Raw genomic sequence first — 6,000 nt, 5'->3', positions numbered from 1 at the left:
CTCTTCAAGAAAATTAGAGATACCAAGGAAACATTTCATGTAAAGATGGGCACAATAAAGGACAGAAATGGCAAGGAGTTAACATAAGCAGATGAGATTAAGAAGAGGTGGCAAGAATATACAGAAGAACTGTACAGAAAAGATCTTAATGACTTGAGTAACTGTGTGATCACTCACCTAGACCCAGCCATCCTGGAGTGCAAAGTGAAGTAGGCCTTAGGAAGCGTTTCTATGAACAAAGCTAGTGGAGGTGATGGAATTCCAGTTGAGCTATTTCAAATCCTAAAAGATGATGCTGTGAAAGTGCTGCACTCAATATGCCAGCAAATTTGGAAAACTGAGCAATGGCCAGTTTTCATTCCAATCCCAAAGAAGGGCAATGCCAAAGAATGTTCAAACTACCATGCAATTGTGCTCATTTCACATGCTAGCAAGGTAATGCTCAAAATCCTTCAAGCCTGGATTCAGCAGAACGTGAACCAAGAACTTCCAGATATACAAGCTGGATTTAGAATAGGCAGAGGAACTAGAGATCAAATTGCCAACATCTGTTGGATCACTGAAAAAGCAAGAGAGTTCCAGAAAAACATCTATTTCTGCTTCATTGACTATGCCAAAGCCTTTGATTGTGTGGATCATAACTAACTGTGGAAAATTCTTAAAGAGATGGAAATACCAGACCACCTTACCTGCCTCTGGAGAAACCTGTATGTAGGTCAAGAAGCAATAGTTAGAACTAGACATGGAACTGGTTCAAAACTAGGAAAGGAGTACATCAAGGCTAAAAAGCAAAGACATCCCTTTGCTGACAAAGGTCTATATAGTCAAGGCATATGCTCTTTCCAGTACTCATTTAGGGATGTGAGAGCTGGACCATAAAGAAGGCAGACATGCCAAAGAGTTGATGCTTTCAACTGTGGTGCTGGAGAAGACTTTTAAGAATCCCTTGGACAGCAAGGAGATCAAACAAGTCAATCTTAAAAGAAATCAACCCTGAACACTCACTGGAAGGACTGATGCTGAAGCTCCAACACTTTGGCCACCTGATGCAAAGAGCCAACTCATTGGAAAGACCCTGATGCTGGGGAAAATCGAAGGTAAAAGGAGAAGGGGACATCAGAGGATGAGATGGTTGGATGGTATCACCAAATCAATGGACATCAACTTGGGCAAACTCCAGGAGATCATGAGGGACAGGAAAGCCTTGCAAGCTGCAGTCCATGGGGTCGCAAATGGTCGGATGTGACTTGGCGAATGAACAACAACAAAAGGCTATATTTTGTCACCCTGCTTGTTTAACATCTATGCAGAGTACATTATATTGTTCATGCTGGGAGAAATATCAACAATCCCAGATATTCAGACGATACCACCCTAATGGCAGAAAGTGAAAAGGAACTAAAGAACCTCTTGATGAAGGTGAAAGAAGAGAGTGAAAAGCCAGCTTAAAATCCAACAGTAAAAAAACTAAGATCAGGGCATCTGGTCCTATCACACTACGGCAAACAGATGGGGATAAAATGGAAACAGTGGCAGATTTTATTCTCTTGAGCTCCAAAATCATTGTGGACAGTGACTGCAGTCATGAAATTAAGACACTTGCTCCTTGGAAGGAAAGTTATGACAAACCTAGACAGCATATTAAAGAGCAGAGACATCACTTTGCCAACAAAGGTCCATACAGTCAAAGCTATGGTTTTTCCACCTGTTGTTGTGGTTCAGTTGCCCAGTTATGTCCAACTCTTTGTGACCCCATGAACTGCAGCATGGCAGATTTCCCCGTCCCTCACCATCTCCCAAAGTTTGCCCAAGTTCTTGTCCATTGCATGGGTGATGCCATCCAACCATTTCATCCTCTGATGCCCTCTTCTCCTTCTGCCCTCAATCTTTCCCAGCATTAGGGACTTTTCCAATGAGTCAGTTATTTGCATCAGATGACCAAAACATTGGAGTTTCAGCTTCAGTATCAGTCCTTCCAACAAGTAAGTATTCAGGGTTGATTTCTCTCAAGATTGACTGCTTTGATGTCTTTGTTGTCCAACAAACTCTCAGGAGTCTTCTCCAGCATCACAGTTCAAAAGCATCAATTCTTTGGCATTCTGCCTTCTTTACGGTCCAGGACTCACATCCATACATGACCAAAGGAAAAACCATAGCCTTGACTATACGGACCTTTATTGGCAGAGTAATGTCTCTGCTCTTCAACACAATCTAGGTTTGTCATAGCTTTTCTACTAAGAAGCTTTTTTCTGGCCAAGAAGGTTTTTCCAGTATTTACGTATAAATGTGAGATTCGGAGCATAAAGAAGGCTAAGTGCTCAAGAATTGAGGCTTTCAAACTGTGGTTCTAGAGAAGACTCTTGAGAGTCCCTTGGACAGCAAGGAGATCAAACCAGTCAATCCCAAAGGAAATCATCCTTGAATATTCATTGGAAGGTCTGATGCCGAAGCTAAAGCTCCAATACTTTGGCCACCTGATGTGAAGAGCCGACTGGGAAAAGACCCTGATGCTATGAAAGACTGAGGGCAGTAAGAGAAGGGGGCAACAGAGGATGAGATGGTTGGAAGTTATCACCGACTCAATGGAAATGAGTTTGAGCACACTCTGGGAGATAGTGAAGGATAGGGAAGTCTGGTGTGGTAAAGTCCGTGGAGTCAGATGGAATGCATAATCAGATCATAAAACAAGAAAATGAACAAATGAAGCAGATAATATTAAATAGTAATCATTCCCTAAAGAAATTCAGACATGTCATTCAATTTTTGCATGATGTATCAGAAAGACTCCATTGTTATATGAGATAAATATCAACCAAGGCCTCAATCAACCATTTAGAACCCTCCATAATGGGATTTGAATTTACTTTATCCCATACTTTTCCATTTCTATACCCTAATGATCTAACTAGCAAAGAGGAGGAAATAAATTTAGTTTTCATAATAATGTTATATTCCATATATTATTATTTCCATTTCACAGTGAAAAAAATGGGGTTTGTTTGCAAGGTGGCTGTAATAATTCCTCCCATTCACATACTCATGCTTTTCTGCAAAGTAACTTTGCTTTTCTTCCTAACAGGAGGTAGGGTTCATTTCTCTACTCTTTGAATTTGGGCTTGGCCATGAGACTTTCTTTGGCAAATGGAACATGACAAACAGGAGCAGAGGTTTGAAAGTGCTTGTACATAACCTTGCTTTCTCTGGGTGGTGGTTACAACCCTGAGTCCACCGTGTGGACAAGTGTAAGCTAGCCTGCTAGAACGGCAATGGGGCTGAGAAAGGAGGCGCTCCAGCCGAATGTGTAAATGAGACCATCTGAGACTAGGCAGCCCCATCTGAGCCACTGTCTGACTTAACTGAATGGGTGACCCCCAAGAGAGACCAAAAAGAACTCCCCAGTGGAACCTGGTCCAAATTTCTGACTCATCCAATAATAAGCCAGAAAAACCCCAAAGCGCTATTACTTGTAGCCTACTAAATTTTGGACTGCTTTGTTACACAGTAATAAATCAGTGATTGCTAGAGAGAGGTTCAGAGAATTGCTCAACACCTCACAGGAAGTAGTGTTGGAGCTGGGGTTCCAACTCAGGTCTGCTAACCGCACCATCTATTCACTTGCCAGTCTGTACACTAATTTTCCCAAAGCGTCCCAAGAGAACTATTGGCAAGGTTAAACTCTATGTGAGTGAAAAAATGCATGATCACACACTTAGCAATAATCCAAACTTAGGGAGAACAGTTCTCTCAGAGGAACCAGATATGTGGCAAGGCGGTTTGCTTGTTAAATGGAGCAATGTCTTATAAAGTCCTTAGCCAAAAAATAGGTTTGTCCTAGATTTGGAAAAAGCCTTTGACCCACTTTTTTCAGTTTCTAGAAAATGCAATACCTTTTTTCCAGAAGTCTGTTTCCACTCTTTTCAAGACACCTCAAGACAACCACATAAGACTTAGGCTGAAGAGTAGTCCCAGCCCTTCTGCTCTTGGACTGCTGGGCAGGATTCCTCTGCAGTAGCTAGAATGGTAACAGAGGGGCAGGAAGAATGGTGAGCTCTGGAATCATGATCGCAGATAATCGTGCATTTATTTATTTTTGATAGGGATTAAAATAAGAAGAGGAGACTTGGGAATTCCCTGGTGTAAAGTGGGCAGGACTCTGTGTTCTCACAATTTTGGCCCAGGGTTTAATCCCTGGTCAGAGAACTATAATCCCACAAGCCATGTGGCATGGCAAGAAGAGGAGGAAGAAGAAGGACCATATTAGGCAAAAGAGGCAGAGATTAAGTCTCTGTGGCCCTAAAAGTTGGTCTGGTCCTATAGGTGGTTGAAGAACGGTCTGGAGGCAGCAGGACTCATGTCTGATGGAGCCTGGCCCTCTCTGAGAAGCCCAGGGTACCATGTGTTCAGTGCAAGTGTATTGAGGGGTTAGCATGTGCAAAGCACAGCAGGCATTCAGACAAATGGGAAGCTGTGTACATGTGCTGGGTGTACAGTGAACCTTGCCTTGGACACAGAAGGTCTGAGTCTTTGGATGACACTTTCTATCCCTCAGTAGGTTTCTGGAGGATCACCTCATGCCAAACATTTCAGTAAATCCCCAAATGGTGTTTCTGAGTTCTATACATAGTAATAATTTTTCCAATGATTTCTTGATACTGGATGATAACCAATTCTTGAATTTTCAATATTAATAAAGGTGAGGCTGAACATAGATGAATACAGTTTCAACCCTCTCCTCTACCAGAAGGCAACTTGTCTGTATTTCACATTTGTTATATCCATGTTATTAGAAAAATTTAGTCCTTGAAATATGAAACTCCATGAGCAAAAACTAAGCTCTTACCTGAAACTTCTCTCCTTATTCAACATGGTAAAGACAGCCACCAACTCTAATGGTTTTTTGTGAGAGAAGTGGTTAGACTATAAATACTAATTTTGTATGTATTTTTATGATTTAATTTCTCCTTTTTATGGGAATATAAAACATTTTAAAAATAAATCTTTAATGAAACTGTACAATGGTGATGTGGGAAGTATGTGAATCTGTCACATACAATATAAGAACATGTTTAAATATGCATATTATATACATTTAAAGTTGCAATGGTTCAAAATAATATTAGGCTCTTATAGGAAACATTTCTTTCTAAATATGAGCCCACTAGCATCTTAAATACAGATTGCAATATATATATATGTATATATATACACACACATATGCAACCAGGGGTAAAATATTTTTAACCAAATATATGTTTTTATATTTTCTCTCTTAGACATTATGCTATATGCCAAGTTTATTATTTATTTAGATAGAGCAAAACATAAAAATTCCTCAAGCCTCTCATGTTTTTTTTCACAATGTGAGAACTATTACAGAACTGAGAAATACTTTCTCTCCCAGAAACTCTTTCTTAGACTGTCTTTCCTTCTTTTCCTACTTTCTCCCCTTAGGCACTCTCATCTTCCCTTATGACTTAACCTGGTATAAGTTAATGGTCCCCAAATCAGCATATCCAGTCCCAATATCATTCATCAATGCTATGTAGTATGTACAGCATCCTAATAGAAATCACCATTTTAATGTTTTCATGACCTTGGATGCTTTGGCTAATGACATTACCATCTGCATATTCAACCCAGATAGATCCCTTGGCACCATCATGGATTCTTTTTTCTCCATCATCCATCCTCGGCTCCCTTCAGGAACTCAGGTGACTATTCCTGTCACATCTAGTTTCATAAGATATGTCTCTCTCCATTCTATGGCCAAACATAAGCTGTTATCACTTTCATGGATGACTGAATTCTCCTTTGTGAGGACAGTGATTCTAATTTCTTACTAATGAACCTGCCATCCAACCTGCCCTCACCCCAAATTGTATTCAGTTTCTAACTTAATCTGGTTCTTTACATTTTCCTACTTAAAATTCTTCAAAGACTTCTTATTGCTTTCAGAATGAAGTACATATTCAGAGATTTTGCAGTCTAGCTCTGACTTAC

The 6,000-nt window shown here is 40.2% G+C and overlaps 1 long non-coding RNA gene across 1 annotated transcript in view; it reads right to left on the bottom strand.

Annotated features, from left to right (window-relative positions):
- Positions 1 to 3,487: 3,487 nt before the first annotated feature.
- LOC133251000 (uncharacterized) overlaps positions 3,488 to 6,000 on the bottom strand; it is a 529,862-nt gene continuing 527,349 nt past the window's right edge. The window contains exon 5 of the long non-coding RNA XR_009737479.1: positions 3,488 to 4,012. This is a non-coding gene — a long non-coding RNA (uncharacterized LOC133251000). The remainder of the gene's footprint in view (positions 4,013 to 6,000) is intronic.

The sequence above is a fragment of the Bos javanicus genome, chromosome 7, assembly GCF_032452875.1.
Source record: "Bos javanicus breed banteng chromosome 7, ARS-OSU_banteng_1.0, whole genome shotgun sequence".
Classification (NCBI taxonomy): domain Eukaryota; kingdom Metazoa; phylum Chordata; class Mammalia; order Artiodactyla; family Bovidae; genus Bos; species Bos javanicus.
Note: the sequence above shows the minus strand (reverse complement) of the source record. Positions and strands in the feature narration are given on the sequence as shown.